The sequence below is a fragment of the Grammomys surdaster genome, unplaced genomic scaffold (genome assembly GCF_004785775.1).
Source record: "Grammomys surdaster isolate TR1022 unplaced genomic scaffold, NIH_TR_1.0 125888, whole genome shotgun sequence".
NCBI classification, from domain to species: Eukaryota; Metazoa; Chordata; class Mammalia; order Rodentia; family Muridae; genus Grammomys; species Grammomys surdaster.
Window position 1 is genome coordinate 4472116 of NW_021620713.1, and position 18461 is coordinate 4490576.

Consider the following 18461-nt stretch of genomic DNA (forward strand, 5'->3'; position numbering starts at 1 on the left):
ACACATGAACATGCACACGATGTGCACACGCACATACACACACACACATGTGCGCGCACACACACACACACACACACAACCTGAATGTATTCAGGTACCAATGTAAGTTTTATTTATATGTAAAAAGTAGGAAAAAAAACTTCCTTTATTGTTACCTTGATTCAAAGAAAGTTACCTGAGACAATTTCACCATAAAAATAAGTTCATTTTAAGATATTTTTGTTATTTTATCTTCAAAGTAGAGGAGAATCAAAAGAAATCTCATTTATTTTAACAAAGCAATTTTATTCTCCTTCCTGACTTTACTTGTTATCGTGATGGGCTCATGCCCTGTTACAAAGTAGTGGCTTGTAATCACTCCTTTTGCTCATGTCTTCCGAGGATGAGGTACTGGCAATGATATGGCTCCCATTTCTTGAAATGTTGACGGTATGCAAGCCCTTTTCAAATGGGGCCTTTCACGGGTCTAAGTATAGAAAACACAAGAAGCTATATAGTGTATTTGACTATTTAATTGTGTTCTTTAAACATGTTGCAATATTTACCTTTTCTTCATTTTAGAAATAAGTATAAACACAGGAAATAACTTTTCTCAAATCATGGTAAGCCAGCTAAGAAAGAATATTATTGAATTGAATCCTTCCTTCAAAGTAATCAAACTAACTAAATTCCTAGAATATTCCATGAGAGTAAAATCACTTTCCTATTTACTCGGAGATGCTATTCAATAAGGGCATCTCCTAATCAAAGTATAAATTTAGGAACAAAAATTGTATTTTAACAGGTACTCTGAGCATTTTTAATTTTGTTAGGGCCAAAACGATGATGAACATGGATAATAGTAATAATCTCTTTCCCTAAAGAGTCCTAGAAATCCTAATTTACTGACTGGTAGCTACTTTCAATAAGTAGAAATACAGTAATTTAATAATCTTGCCATAGCAGTTTTCACTAAAGAAAATTAACTAATTCATTATTGCTTATAATTTGCTGAGGCATGGCTGCCATATTTGTAAAATCAGCAGGTTCTGAGAAAAATACAAGTTTTTAAATGAATGTTCAGTTTCCCTAAACACACAAATGATACAATTCCTTAGCTCCCTCTAGTGCCAATTCCTAATATAAACTTAATTGCAATCACCATCTTCACCATGCAATTTTGGAGCAAATTAAAATTTTAGTTGGCAATAATTAACAAATGTTCAAGGGTTTAGTAGAATGAGTCTAGCATGAGAATAGATAACAATCCAGCCGGCACTTGTGCAGGTAGATGCATGAGTGGAGTTAAAATCACACCGTTTCTTTGCAAACTTTATTTCATAAGCTTTGAACAAAACAAAGCAATGTATTAGCAAAAGAATATCTCAAATAAATTAAGGTTTGATTCTGATTATCTTCATATGTTTCAACTGCACTTTAATAATTTTACTCTATTTGTAATTTATACCAGTCTTTATTCAAATATATTCATATGTAAGAAGAAAATATTATGCAAATGTATAGCCAATAGAGCTTAATTTTCAATTAGTACTAACACAAAACATGAAGAAAATTTGTATGTATTAAAAATCCTGATAACTAACACAGCTGTTTGTGTTTCAAGATGATTTTTTTCTTAACATAGCATAGAATTGAAGAGAATTCTTAAACCAAAGTTAGAATGTATTAAGAGGATAATAGAAGTTCAAGGAGAGGCACATGGAGGGAGAGGCTGTGGTGCATACTCTAGAGCGGGGAGGGCTCCTCTCATGAATCACTTGATTACTTCTTTATAAATTAAGATAAAATAGATGACTTTCATTACAGAAATTACATTTTTATTATATTTAAAGAAAAGTGAGATTTTGAAGGAAAGGAAGAGTAAAATTAACTTTCAATCCATGAAGTCTGTAACAAAAATGAGTTTCTAAACAAACAGTTGTGCACATATATGTATTTTCACATTATTGAAGGCTTTGTGATTGAATGTAATGACTAAGTGGGTTAATGGCTTGACATTCACAATCAGAACGTGTGTATGCAACTAGATGAACTTCTTTTAGTTTTCAATGTTCAGATATTACTTCTAAACAGTAAAGTTGTTTAGAATCATTAAAGAACTTTCTTATGTGTGGAAGTACACAATCAAAACAATTTAATCATCCTTGTCATCACTGGAAAGATAAGCTTGGGCTGGTGAGAGGATGGAGAAGAGATAAAGGGCTGCAAGCAATCCCCAAGAGCCACAGGGTGAGTGGGGAGAACTGGTTCATGCATTTTGTTCTCAGAGCTCAACGTGTGTACATATTGCAAACAGGCTAAAATGTATGTGTATCAGTGTGTTTGTGTGTGTACATGCACATACAAACACAAACACAGACACATAGAGACATAGCCACACAAAGACAAACACACAGAAACACAGATATGCAAAAAATGTAATAAGATAAAGAAGAAAACAGGCTTTGTTCATAATTTCTTGACATTATAAGAGTTATTCATTTAAAATGTTACAATATTTATACAACACAGACTGTACCCTCTAAAGCAAGGAAAAAAATCTTTATAGAACAATTTCTCCTAATTTTAGGCTAAAAATGTACAAAAATTATGAGCTATCATTCCTCCCAGTTGAGTGCAGATGCGTGACAGGCAGGATGTTAAACCCTCTAAGACATACTGGGAGTTTACAACCCCAGTGAGCAGCATGTTAGAAACAGGTCAGTATGGCGATGCTCTAGAGCTGTGCTCTTTGAAACACGTCTAAGTCATCATAGATAAAAGCCAATTAATTAATTATTACAACCTAATTACATAGCAACTAATTGAGAATTTTATCTTTCTCCCCTCCCAAATGAAAGAATCACATCTAAGTCAATTGACTATTGAGGCTTTACTTCTGACTGGTGGTAAACTACATAGAGCTTGTTATTTTTAGTGATGTTACCAGGTTCCTGCTGACTTGGCAAGAACTTTCATGTTTTTTCTTTCATTATCACCCAGTTGTTTTTCCCACTGTACAAAATAGTTCAATGTTCTATTGTTTTATTTAAATATTTGTATTATACTATGTGATGATGATTTACTTTCTGCTTTCCCAATTTCTCCATGATCCTCTCTTTGTACCCAACTTTAAGTTTTTTCTCTGTCTCAAAACCCAAACCAAAAAAAAAAAAAAATCAAAATATACAAACTTAGAAGATACTAAGAAAGAAAGAAAAGAAAATTAGCCATTGGCCAAAGAATCACATGGACACCTGCCTGCCTGTCACCAAACACCACAGTCTATTACCAATACTACTGGTTACTTTCCATAGTCTGATGGCAAGGCCATATTGCTGAAGACACAATTCATTAATGTCATCATACATCAAAAAATCGAGCTGTTCCCACCTAATAGATTCATCTCTGCTGGCTAGCATTGTGCTAGAAGGTTCTTTGCATGGTACAGGAGAAGTGTAATCATCAGTACTCCAGCTTTTATAATGGGATAAATTTGAAGTAGTTTCAAAGTGAATCAAGTAAACCTTTCATAATTATCTCCTCTTATTTGGAGCTGAAAAAAATTAGGCCATTTCCAGTAAAAACATTAAAATGTCACTTCCATATACCTCAAAATGGACGTAACTACATAAAAGGTATGGTGAGTCCTATGCAGTCCTAGGAGCTTTGAGAACATGGGGGAGGTTTAAATGTCCAAGTTAAAAAAAAAAGAGTGTGAGAGAAAACGAATCAGTAATATGAACTAATGTTTTTATCATTATAATATTTGATACTAAAGATGATTATTAAAAAATAGAGCTGAAAAAGAATGCTATGCATTTAGCCTAACTATATTAGTGGACTCAGGTGTGAGAATGATAAATTCTGTGAAAATTTGTAGTGAACAACATAAATGGATTGTGAATATGAGCACAAAGGAATTGTTATGCTGTGGATTGTCTGACTAGACATCAGGATCTAATGGCAGGACTACATTTGATCTGAATTACCTTCCAACCAACCACTCACCATGTCTATATGCATTTGAATATAAGCCGGATCTTTAAAACAAGTTAGCTTCACTATAGGGAGGACCATATGGTTAGAATTGTCCTAGTTATAAACTAACAGCCCAGCAGACAAATGCACTTACTGAAAGTTACAAGGAAAATATGCATATTTTCTGCATCAGTCAAGATGAATTTTCCTTCATGTTTCTACTTTTCTATCAAGGTTCTATTATTAGAAAAGACATCAGTACTGCTGGCAAATTGGAATTGTATTTTATGAATCTTTTGAGCAAGTCTGTGCTGAGTATTTTCCTCTTATTGCTGGCTCGAGCTTCTATCACAAGAATTTAATTCAATAAAAATACCATTAAGCTCAGTGGTAAAGTACTTTCTTAGCATGTGAAAGGCTTTTGCCTTATTCTCTATAACTACAAAAAAGTTTGTGCGTGTGCCTGTGCCTATGCCTGTGACTGTGCCTGTGTGTATGTTTGTGTGTCTGTGTGTCTGTGTGTCTCTGCATCTGTGTGTGTGTCTCTATATCTCTTTGTGTGTATAGTATTATTATGCAGTTGTTGGACTCAAAGTATGAAAACATTGCTGCATTTTCTCAGTTTTCTTTCTCATTATATCACCCAATCCCTTCAGCATGCTTGTACAGTAACTAAAGTTGTTTGAAGGACAGATAAGTACATTTGCTGTAGTCTACACAGACATTAAAGAGAGCAGATATAAGTGGAAATCTAGGTGTGAACTAGGACTTTAATGTTCTGGCTGGGCTCACAAAGTGTAATGTTGACCTTTGTGACCAAGACCATCCAGACTCTGTCTCAAAATGATGATTTTATATATATATATATATATATATATATATATATATATATATATATATGACATGAAGTAGGAGTTTGACTAGTAGCAGAAAGGAAAAAATAATGTACCTGCCACTGGAAACAGATGTTTATGAAATGCTCTTAACTCGTCTATCTCCTTCAGGCTGGCTACGAATCTGTTATTAGGCAGCTGACTCGGTAATAGTCTTTGTTTTGCAAATTGAGGAAACAGATGTGCTTCAGCAAAATTCCCCTGGAAGGAGAATAAAAAAGCCATTCATGGTTTCTTCACCAAATTGAGTTTATACTAGAGGAATCACACAATTCTCCTGCCTCAGCCTCCCAAGTACTGAGAAATTGTTTGCATACTGATAGATCCAGTTTACATATACAAATTTGAATTTCAAGTTTAACAACTACAAAAGTCAAATTTTAAATGAACATCCAAATAAAAGTGCTTAAACTTAAAATTAGCTAAATCCAGTAAAACAAAATAACACCATCATATACCATTTCATCGGAAACTAAGTTGTTTCTGAAAAGTTTTCCCAAAAGAAAAAAGTACAGTAAATAAGATCCCATCTGAGGTTATTATGCCCTGTAGATCTATTATAGCACAACAGGAGGACCAAAAAGGGAACAGGTCTCTGCAATGATTTCTGCATAGTAATCCAGGTAGTAAATCATTGATCTTATTAGAAATTAATTACTTTGCAAGATTTCCAATGGCTAAACTAATGGATTGATAAATATTGAAGCTTTTCTATTTCAGAAATAAATTATACCCATCATTTTTAAAATGTGTAATACTTTTATATAGTAGCAACACCTGCTGCTAAGTACAAAAAATGATTAGCTACAAAGCAACCTACTATAGAATATCAAAACGCATTTTCCCAATGAAGAACTAATGGGAATTATGCAGATTGCATTTTCTTCCCTGCTGAAGGCAACCAAGCTTCACGTCAATAGCAAAATGAAAATATAACTCAAATATGAAATAACATAAACACAAACACATAACCAAAGCTATTTCTGATTGTTTTCAGACATGTTTCTTTTTCATGTAATTATTTGACAACAAAGAACTGAAATAAAGGTTTATAGCATTTGTTGGGTACCTGAATGGCACTGAGTATTAATCAACTAAGAATATTATTCAGATATTTCATACTGAAACACATACCCAGAATTATAATGTAGATCATACATGCTAACAGAAACCAATTTTGTATAATACGTTATCCCAATTGGATTTATTCTTAACTCTCTTTAAAGCACGATTCTGCTGCTGGCATAGAATTGGGAAGGGTAAGAAAGTAATACACTTGGATAATCAACTTTGGGAAGTAAAATGAATTATCTAAATTTTATTTCTGTAGTACTAAATGCTATGTAAAAACCTACCTTAAAGTTATTACTATAAAATGTATGTGATTGAAAAAAATCACTGCAAAGTAGCTTCTCTGTGGCCATATGTACAGAGTTAGAATTCCTTTTTCTTTTTTCCCTGCAGACACTTTTATCCAGACAAAGGATGAAGAACTGATGGCCAGTATCTTTCCCTAGGTGAGCATCACTAGACCTCAGGTACTAAGATATCTTTGTGCCTTATGAGTAACTGGCAACAAAAAGCAAAAAGGAAAAGAGAAAAAGAAAAGAAGTGTGTATAAATGGAAGACTTTTGGCCTGTGTTTAAATGAAGTCTCCTAACTATACTTCTGTGGCTGAAGCCTCAGAATATCTATGCAGATTTTAAAACTACCACCTAATCACTTTGCTGGGAAAAAAAATAAAAAACTCGCCACTACACTAATCATAAAGTACTTTTACAAACTCTGGAAACTCTCTAGTCTGGAGAATTTTTCCTTAAATGACAGCAGGGGTAAACATATGGGCCATACGACAATTTAAAATTTCTATAGTTTTAGATCCGACTGGAAAGACTGGCAAAACTATATACGGAACCATGATAAAGCTTGATTTTACTGAATGACATATCGTTTGCACAATAGAAAGACAAAAATTTTAATTGCTCTCTCTCTCTCAATAATAGAAAGCTGTAGGATCAAACCAGTTTGCAGAGCCAATCATTTGTCATGTTGCAAAACAGCCAGAATAAGTGGATAGAGAGAAAGTGCCTCACTTGAATAGAAATAGAGGATACAAAGAGAGTCAAGTACTCCCTTCTGAAAGAACAGATAATTATGTCCATTCTCAATGAATGTTTATTACAATGTGCCTCTCAGAACTTCCCTGAATATGTGTATTTCTTCTTATACTGACACTGTCTACGTTGGCTGGTGAAATTTTCCTGATTAATCTCACCTATAAAGGAGGTTGGAAAATGAAGTAACCAGTTGCAAGCCACCAATGCTGAAATTTATGGTTGATAAGTAAGATTCAAAGTCCAGTTGAATCTCACTAAGGGGTGAAGTAATTCATTTGATTTTGGAGCATCCACAACAGTAATAGGAAGTTTTATAGTAATTGTGTGGCGCAACTTAGATCATTTAAATTCATTTTTAATAATAAAGGCTGACTTTTTAACTATTTTCTGCAAACCAAACAGACTGAATAGCAATGGCTGCATCAGTTTAGCAGACATTCAATTTAAAAATCTAAGTAAAAAATAGTCTTTAGTTAAAGGCAAATTTCTAAGGACAAATCATCCAGATGGCCCTCATGCCGAATCGGCAAATACTAAACGGCTTTACTGGAACTAGTCAACTGCGGGGCTGATTAATTGATTCAGTCACATATTCAAAACTTTTGCTTCTGATCCCATTAAAAGTAGCACTAATGAGTGGTGGCTATGACCTTCCAGTGAGAAGCCACAAGTTCCACAACCTCTCAATATTTACCACCCAAATTTAATCTTTTTAATGGACACCTTAAAAGGGATCAGATAGAAAATACTAAGAGCTGTTCAAATACTAAAACACTTAGGAAGGCTTTTGATTAATGTTGCATGATTAATCAATTGATTAATATAGTTTTCAATACAGATGTTAGGACGCTGTCTACTCTAATCAAGCACTCTGAAAATAGTGAAGATAAATGTCATACTTTTGTGTCTGTAGGAAAAAAAATCTTTAAAGGTTGTTAATTATGACATAAGCCTTATTTACCACATGCAAATTTTATCTAATGTTGACATTTTTATACATAGGAACCATTAATGAGATAAGTGGGATCCTTTTGGCAAAGCTATATTTTAATCGCTTTAAACGTAATTTATTTAACCAACTTACAAACCTTTTCCTTAATGAGAAATTATTCCAGAATAATGCTCCAAAAATGCATTAAAATCCTAAAGTTTTTATTATTATTTTCTAAGACAGTTTGTAATTTCTGATGATGCTTGCCACCATACTAAAACTGAAATCTTTATTCCAGTCAAAAATAATCACCCTGTAATTACCGTGACAAACTGCCCAAGCTGTATCATCGTGGCCATTTCAACTAATGATATTGTATTAGAATGCCTAGCAATAGACTTCAAATGGAAAATATAATTATGTGCATTAGTTTGTCTAAGCATTTATAAGATCACATATCCATCAGTTTTCAGGACTCATAAAGAAAACCATACATCACTGTCACTGTGAGTTTCATTCCTGAAAGCACAGGCCTTTATAAACTGAGTTTAAGATCTGTATCTTATATTCCACTTGTTTCATAGATTACTGAAGTCTCTCTGTGTTAAAGCACTATAACTGAGAAGAGCTTTTCCACAAATTTTCCAGAAATGTTTTCTTGGAAATGTAAAAGAAGGAACCTCCGCTCGAGCCACTTGACACTCTGACCAATAGAAGATCACCCCACCTTAGTAAGTTTAACCAAGCTTATCCATACCTCTAAAACTGAGGGTGTCTGGCTTGGCCCTAGGTCAGTTCAAGTGGAACTGTGAATTAGCAAAGTAAATATATTTTAAATATCTAAAGAGGATTTTTTCCATTAGTTGTGGTAAAGTTAGCAACAAATATATTAAACTCCTTTCCCATCATAATTAATAAATTATAAATGTATCCTTTGATTCAACTTAGAATCCTTTAACATTTCATGCTGAAATCTCATTGTCTTTACAAAATGATAATGAGTGTGAAATTTCCTTATGATTTATGTCAAGTCATGAGATGCTCAAAACACATGCAGATTTATTAGAGGTGCTTTACATTAACCCTCTACTAGATCTAAGATGAGAAAATTCACTTCCAGAAGTTATAAACCCAACAGATCTGGACATCCCTGGAAAAGCATTACTGATGTTTGTGTAAGAGCCACTGTGTGCTTTGCAAAAACATCTGACATAACCTTTAATCTAGATTAACTAGATGTTGGTTATATCTTACCACCAGCAAGATGATAAATACCTTTGAAAATGTCACATGTCCCTTGAAAGGCAAAATCGTGTCTGACTAAGAATCGTTATCTTAAAGTATAAGGTCTAATAAGAAGTACTATATTGACTGAAACAAAGGATAATCCTCTATAGTCATAAATATATAGATTTTGAAGTAATTGCACAGTCAATTATAGATTTAACCATTCTATAACCAATCATGTGAAAATATTCAAGTAACATTGTTTCCTAGCATGTGTTTTCCTGTTGCTGGAATTAGGTATTACCTTAACGTTCTGCTTCAGTGGGAAAATAAATGTAAAAGATGATGAAATAAGCCAAGTTACATGTGTCTCAGAGGAAATGTGAAGACAAAGAAGTTGGGAAACTTTTAACAAAGTAGGATTTGTTCCGTTTGTGGAGAGTCCAGCTCTGTTTTTTGCTCTTTGATTGGCTCTACATCTTTACATTCAATTGATCACTTAATGTGATTACTTAAGAAGCTTGTGATCTTATTCTTTTTTATGACAAGAACTTCCAGCTGTCATAAACAGTCACGCATATACATGTGTCACATATATTAAATCAATGGAATATCTTTAGAAATTACGAGGAGTCATTTCTATATTATAGATCAGAAGACTACGGCACTGAAATTAGGTAGTGGAATTAATATTGACATCTTGGATTTGGGGTATGTATGTATGTTTTCATATATGTGTGGATACAAGTACATGCATATGCATATGTGTGTGGAAGTCAGAGGTACATATCAAGTGTCGTCCTCACTCACATCTTCATGTTATTTACTCACTTACTTACTTACTTACTTACCTACTTACTTACTTACTTTTTTGAAAAAAAAAAAAAGGGCCTCTCATTTGGCTTGAAGCTCATTGACTAGCTACCCTGGCTAGCCAGCACCTGAAAGGGTGCTTTTGCCTATGATACCCCAGTACTGGGATTATAGATGTGCATCTCTGGCTATTGGTGTTGGAAATTTAACCTTAGGTCCATGTGGTTGTGCAGCAGGCATTTTGCCTTCTGAGTCTTTCCATAAGCCTCCAAGTCTTTTTCATCCAATTCAGTGCTTTTTAATACTTGTCTTTTCTATAGCTAAGAAGGTATTACTAGTTTCTGCCCTTATTTTCAAAACTATAAACGGTATCTATCAAGTATTTTAAAAATATTGGGCATTTCTCTTCATGACAGGTTTCTTCATACCAGAAGCCAGTACTTGACTTTACAAACAAAGTTTTCATACCACGAATTACGTTGATTCCTAAGCATAGTGTAAAAATATGTCATTCATTCTGTTTTTTCTTCTGAGGTCCTTAAATCCTATCAATTCATGGTTATACACATGACACAATACTCATAAATACCAAAGCACTGAAGTAATATTTAAATTTCTAAATTCTATAACTGAATTTGTTATTTCTCTGAGGCATTTCCTAGGATCTATTTTTGCTTTAATCTTAAGCACTAACAGGCTTACAAGTTATATAGAACATGACAGTTGTCCTAAGACCTTCATATCAAAAAATCAGGCCTACCACGATGAATGAATATTTCTTTTTCTAGAAGGAAATATCACTATTCTATTGACAATTTTATGCTATGCTAACATTAACTAACACTTAGCAAAATTCAGTCTATGCTGTGTTATTTCCTTGTTTTGGCACTGTATACATTTGTCTATGCTTTCAACTCAAAAGTTGAGCAATATTGCTTGCTGTATTTTGGTGCCAACATAGATTTAAGCCATGCAAACAAGACTGTGTATTTGAACTGACAGAGAGTAAATGATTTGCATCTGGCATAACTGATGGTGGTGTCAAAACCTTGGAAGATAATTCATTGGTAAACATATTCCTCTGGATGCCTAGCCACACATGCCCAATCTCCTATCAAGGGATGGAGCCAGATCATTGCCAGAACAATGCAAAATGTTTTATACAGATAATTCAAAAGATTATTCTGTTCTGATAAAACACAGGGGTAGAAATGTGGGAGAGTTTCCCACATTTATGAGACAGGATAATTTTTCAATCTTTATTGCAGAAATTAAATTTCATGCAAAAATGCCTTTCTGACAACTATGGAGTTGATGAATTAGTAAGAATAATCATAAACAGCAACCCCAAAATTGTCTAATCTGTAATTGCAAATGAAATTTTTAAAATATATACATTCACACTTATATATGAGCACATATATCTAAATCAGGCCAAAACCAAGGAGATAGCAAAGAAAGACATTAACTTCAGAGCTTTAAATATTACGGGGGTCGGGGGGGATACCCAGGTCCCTGGAAAGGTATCTTTGTAAATAGTTACCATTTCCAACTTATGATAACCTTCTAATCTTAACAATGGTTTTGTTCTAGTAACCTTTTGAGATAAAGAAATTTAATTTAATGAACATATTTTATTTTCATTTCAACTCACAAATTTTATACATTTATTGAAGGTGACATTTGCAAATCATATTGGAGCAAATGATTTTAGAGGTCAGTTGAATTCCTTTTTTGAAGAATGAATGAATGTCAAATTCAGGGAATCAGCTTCAATACAATTGAAGTTAAATGTATAACTCAACACATAGCCTGGATACACTACAATTGAAACTCTTTTTTTCCATGGCTTATCAAAGAAAGCCTTGTATCTCAAAGGTTCTATGATAAGTATCATATGAAGTAGAAAAGTAACTGTAAGATAGAAATTTCTTCTTTGTTTATAGTCAAGGTATGATATTTTAAAACTATGCATGTATAAGATTCATGAAAGTGGAATATATTACTTAAAGTGATATGGGAATAAATTCTACTTGGGCCATTTCAAGGATGGGTTCTGTGTAGGTAGTGGTGAAAACTATTATGAACAAACTATTTGTGTCCCACTAAAATCCAATTGCTGCATCCTTAAGCCCCAGTGTGACCTTATTGAAAGAAATTGGTAGAAAGGAAGTAATTAGCATTAAATAAAAACATAAAGATTTAGCCCTGGTCTCTTAGGAGTCATGCCCCTGTATGAAGAGGCAATAGAGCTTTCTTTCTCTGAATACAATCAAAGGGGAAGACACATAAACACTCATCAAGATGGAGGCCATGTACAAGCCTGAAACGAAACAAAAAGAAACTTCACCTTCCAGCACCTTGCTCTAAGATTCTCTGTGTTTAATTCACTTAGTATGTGCCCTAATGGTACAGCCATTGAAACATTCTGAAAGATGAACTAAAAGTTCCTACAATTGGAATAACATGTAGAATGAAGAATCAAAGACCAGACAACAGGGAAAAGGGGAGAATGAAGAAGAGATTTAAAAATGGAGGAAAGGGAAGACAGAAGCAGATCAGAAAACTCCCTGGTAAGACAAACAATACAAAATAAATGAAATGGACAAGAAAAATTATATGAAAAGATTAATAATGTGATTCTGAATTGTTTCATGAAACAAGGCAAATTTGGATGCTGTGTCAGTGGGTTAAAATAAGTTATAAAAGTCTAAAATACTTGCATCACAACAAGTCAATGTTAGCCTAGCAGCAATAGTATTAAAGTGAGTTTGGTCGGAGTCAGAACCACGACTAAGAAATGAGTGAAAACAGAGACGGGGCCCACAGAGATTTCAGACACCAGAGACCAGCATCAGATCTAAATTTCATTGTTTACTACAAAACTTATATACAACTTTTCAGCCGAAAAGGGTACAGTCATGTAATCAAGAGTCAAAGAGAGGATTACAGACGCTGTACTATGGAACATAATTTGCTTGACCATGACTCTGTAAGGGACAGCATCGATTACCCAGGGCAGATTCCCATGATGACAAAGGAAGCAGCCAGAGCTAGAGCCAGAGCCAGTCTTTTGATTTCTCTTACAGGTTAGCCCTAGCCACTGAGATCCCAAGCTGTATACAGCCGGAACAGGATTTCTCGAGCAGGTATAGGAAACCGTGATGCCTCGGTCTTCACCCCACTGGTACATTTTCTAATGAAGTCAAAGTGTATTTATGGCAATAGTTGTTATGATCAGTGTTTTCAATGTAGAAAAAACAACGGCTTGGCATGGAGGACCAGCAGTGCACCTTGCAAAATGGGGAGTAGGTGAAGAATGCAGTCTGACTAATCCATTGACCTAGGTGTAGAAACCCGAAGATATTAACATCTGGGACAAAAGTCAGAAAAAAAGATAGATTAAAAGAGGCGAGATTTTAAAATGGAGAAAATGAGATTCAGGGAGAGGTTGTGACAAATTTGAATACTAACTTTACTTAGAAATCATGGCAACTTTCTCCTTCTGGAAAAGGCGAGAAATCACAATTCCTAGAAGAAGAGAAGGAAATATGACAAAACTATGGTACTTTGACCTTTTTGTTAACAATTGGAGTAACTTCTTAATCTATTAATTAAGATAAATTAGTTAAGATAAACAGGTTAACAAACTGTCACAAGGAAATTATCTCCTCAGTCAACATTTCAATAATAATATGGAGCTATGAGAAGTGAAGACCCTAATGCCCCCGGGTAAACTTCATCTAGGTATGGTGGCTGAAAGAAGAGGAGAGATTCAGAGAAGCATGATTAGGAAGAAGGGATAGTAAGCCAATGATAATAAACTGGAGAAAAAGTGGGAGCCCAGCAAGAAATGATGGTGGGAGGCAACCAAAATCTGTGTTTCTGTGGTCTTCGCAATCTCAGTTCAAAATGCTCAGCTAACCAGGAGATCCAGTTTGTGGGGCATCGTTTATTGAGCACTAATTTTTCCCAATTGGTCAGTGTAGCAAGGAAACAATTGATACAAACAACATTTACCATTCCAGGATAGCCTGTAATAACTTCCCAACAACAATTCTCACTTTCTTATTTCTACAGCCTTTCTTGGTATTTTAGGAGCTGACGATTCTGAAACACATGAAAAGATATGTATAGGCAGTCAGTGTTCAGACAAAAACTTGTGCTTATCACTTTGCTCTAATAACAATAAATAGGTAGACTATTCACATAGATGAGCTAATCACTCAAGGATACCTAACAGAACTCATTCCTCTTCAATACTACTGAAGCAAAAGTAATGGAAACTAACGGATCTGACTGCTGACTTTACAATAACTTATTCCAGACCTCTTCAACGTTATTGTGACAGACATGCTCTCACCTTGTAGGTGAGCACATCAAACAAATCACTCAAACTGCAGGCAGTCTTCTGGGAACTGACTTGTTTCAGACTCATTCAAGCAACTTTTTAAAACTCAAACAAAGACAGTGATAAATCAGCTCAATTTAGCAAAAATGGCTTGATTATGCTCATATTATCTTTCCTTCCGCCCTGCTCTGCCTCTGTGTAAACCACAAGCTAATGTTGTACCCACAAGGTGAGCTTAAATGTTTAATTTCCAACATACAAACAAATATTTTAAGTAAAACTTTTCCTTGCTCTTTTGGGGCTTTGGGGGTTGTTCCAACCTCCAGAGTTGGAACTCTGACCCAACACATTAGACTTGACTGGGAGGATGGGCTAAGCAGGGAACCCGGATTATGAGCTGTTTAAAACCTGAGCACATATTTTGAATGCAAGCCACACCTCTCAGGCATCTTCTCTGAGCCAAAGGGCAGTTTACTACATGTGTGGAGATTACAGAGCAGTGGGAACTCAGGGGAGGTATTGGTCACCTCTGTTCCACCCCAGACTGCTAAGAAGTTTTTCCCTCTTGTATTTTTTTTTAAACCATGTTTGTGCAATGGAAATCACTATGTGTTTAAAAAGAAACAAAGAAGGAAAGACAGAAAAGAAAGAAGAAAAGAAAGAAAGAGAGAAAGAAACAATTAAAAGAATTAAAGGAAAGGAAAGAAAAAAGAGAAAAGGCAATAGTCTCTCAGCCATTTTTTTCTTTCAGCCTCTTAAGTGCCTTTCTAAGGGTATTTTATGGCTTGTTCTTCAGATGAAAAGAAAGAACATAAAAGAGCAGGCTCTGAAGCTTTGCCCTTTTTCTCTTACACTCAGAAGACAAAGAATGCATGTAAATGCTAATGGAGATCCTTTGCATAAACAGAGGAAGAAGCTGGGAGAGATTTTGATTCTTAGTCCAGAAGTAGGAAAAAATAAATGTGTCGCTTGCTTTGCTTCTAGCTAACTTGTAAAATGGACAATATTCTCCTAAGGGCTGTTAGGTGTCCTGAGAGACCAGAAAGACCGGATGGAGTCAAAAGAATACAGGCTAGCTTGGACCTTAGGAAGGGAGGAATGATTTTTGTGAGTTTGAAGAAAAAAATAAATTCTGAAGTTCAGGCAGTCCCATTAGGTATGATATGAAGAAGGTGGTGTTCTTAGAAAAGAATGTGAGTTTGGAAGGCATTTAGCTCTCAGTTGACACCTGGTTTTGTTGTCTTAGAACTGTTTTCCTTAGATAAGCATCCACCTATGGAAAATGGAAAGAATATTCTCAGTTTCCCAGACCATAGATAAGAGAGGTGGGATAAAACAAAACAGGTAATTCTTTGAAACATCCTAAAGAGTCTATAAGAAGAATTTGAGTCTTCTGCATAAGGTGGATTATAAACAGAATTCTGAGACACCCAGGGACAGGGATAAATTTGTGGGAAGATTTTAACATATATTTCAAGAACTTGAATGAGTCTTTTGTCCTTTTATATGTAAAATTGTCAAACTCCTCAACACTAACTTCTGCCTCCATCTAAAGACATTTTAATTAAGCTCAAGCCAACCAACAGCCTATTAAAACTGTATTTATACTATATTTTTGTTGTTGATATTGTTGTTGTTGTTTAATAGGAAAGTGGTACAGAAATAAGGTGATAGTATAAGGGAATTCTCTTTAATATCTTCACAACGCTCCTATTAACCTAAAAATATTTCCAAACTGAAAGGTATTTTTTTTAAGTAAAACATATAAAAAGCCACAGCTACATATGTTTAAAAGGCATAATGACATATTTATTTTTCATACAGTTTGCCAAAATTATTTTTTTTTTTACTACACACTGACCTGAATAGAATTATAAATGAGAGCGCAGGATTAAAAGGATGTCTCACAAGCAGTTGACAGCTACATCATGTCCTGGTTCCTTCTAGGCATCTGCCATTGAAAACTCTCTAGAATTTCATACAGACCCACAATTCCCCATCAATAAACCTTTAAGAAGAGATGGAATTTACAATTCAGGATATTTGAAAATATAGGAAAGAAGATATAGCGCATCCTACCTGAGGTCAGATGTAGGTAGCATTGTTGAAGGATCATCTTGAAATATATTGGTTCATGATTTGTTTTGCCAAGCCCAAGCCATGGATATTCATTTCAGCCTCAAGAGTGACTTATCAAGATGCAGATTTTAAGATAACAGAATGTATGTACATTTGCATACCAAGAATGTTCCCAAGTTGCCATCAGCCAGCTATTGTTCTTCTTGCCCTCAGTCCTAAGTCCATATACAAGTCCACAGCAACAGGACTTGCTTTCACCTCAGACACAGCAGACTATTCATTGTTTTTATATAGGCAAACACCAAAAGCTAAAATAATATCCCTTTGTTATATTGTCACCATTCTGTGTCTTCTGCCTGATTGGGATTGATTATCTCCTTCCCTCTCTTGTTTTTACCTTTTAGGTATGTCACAAGCTTAAGATACTTTTATGAGGATGAAGTAAACAAACACAAAGCTAGGTTACAGTTTTCTGAAATAATGTCTTCATTATAGAAAATTCTATTCCTCCCAATTATTTTTTTTAAAAAAATCCCAAAACCTTTATGTGGTAATTCTGTTTTTCTTCTTTATTTTTTTGATATTGTGACCTCTCATATTAAAATTGGCAGATCAAATGAATATTTCAATTTGAATAATTTGAGAATCTTTGAATGCTGCCATCTTCAGAGATAAAATTAATTTAGAAATAACATTATTGAAACCAGGCACTCTTTTTTAAGCTAAGAATTCCAGATGTTTTTAGTCGCTGCCTATGACATTTCCACAATCAGAATAAATTGTGTTTTCAGAGTAATGTAATAGATGGAAGTGCTGAATAAATCTCTTGCAGTTGAGATGACAAAATTAACATGCTGATGACATTTTAATGTTTCAATATAATCAAGGGGGCATGGATCATGCCTCCACCAGTTCTAATATAATTCTATTCCTTAATCTTTTTCCAAGACAAAATAAAATATAGATAGATTTCAGAAAGTATATAAGCCGAGAGTGCTGCAGTCTTCAGGCAAGCTGTTTAGGATGCATCTCAGATGATATTGAGGTTCGGTTTTGCCAGTAGATGCCAGAGAAAATGAGTTATATATAAAGCTACTGGATTAAGAGCATATATTTTGTTGCGCTTTTCCTGAAGGTTGCCGTTGGTGATTCTGTTACAATTATTGTTTTATATCGAGGCAGAAAGTTTGCTAATTGAAAATGGGAAATTAGTATGTTCAGATTGGAATCCAATGAACAGCTGCAATTCACTCACTCCCACATAAATATGCAAAGAAATAAAAAAACAAACAAAGAAACTTCTTAGATCTCAGTTTTTTTTTTAAATTACAAATACCTGGTAATCATTAATGAACAGCTAGAGCACATTAAGTGCTCAGTCACAGATTGAAAACTGCAGGAACTCCATAATACAAGCCAACAAGATACCCAAGAGCAGTCCTGGTGAGGATACATTATTGATAGTGCAGCAGAAACCAGAGGCCTCAAATCAGACCAATGACCAATTGTAATGGATATTTACAAGCAAATCTTGACAAAGGAATATCCTGGGTGATACACTGTGACTCATTGTCCCACACTACTGCTTCCATAAAGACATTTTATTTTTCGTTTTGTAGGGAGGTTGCAAGGGTGGAGGGCATAGAATGAGTACAAGGGTAAAGGGAGATGAGAGATATTGGGGTTAATGAAGTAAAAATGCACAAAGAACCAATTAAAAAGTAAAGAAAAAAAGAAATAATGAAAGATTGAAAGATAAAAAGATTGAAAGAAAGAGAGAAAGAAAGAAATTAGATAGATAGATAGATAGATAGATAGATAGATAGATAGAAATTCTAAAAGCCCTTGATTTTCATGTTATAACAAAAACTGAAATCTTTACTTCAAATATATCTAAGAAAAAAAAGGAAGTAAGTAAAATAAGAAAAGACAAAAGTGACCAGAGTACACTAAATTTTAAATATGCACCCTGAATACTGTATCTAACATGTATCCTGGATACAAATAAAAGTTTGTATTCTTTGATTGGTAACATTATAGAAGAGAATGAAAGACCAAGAGATAGCAAAATGGCAGTGCCACTTCTTCC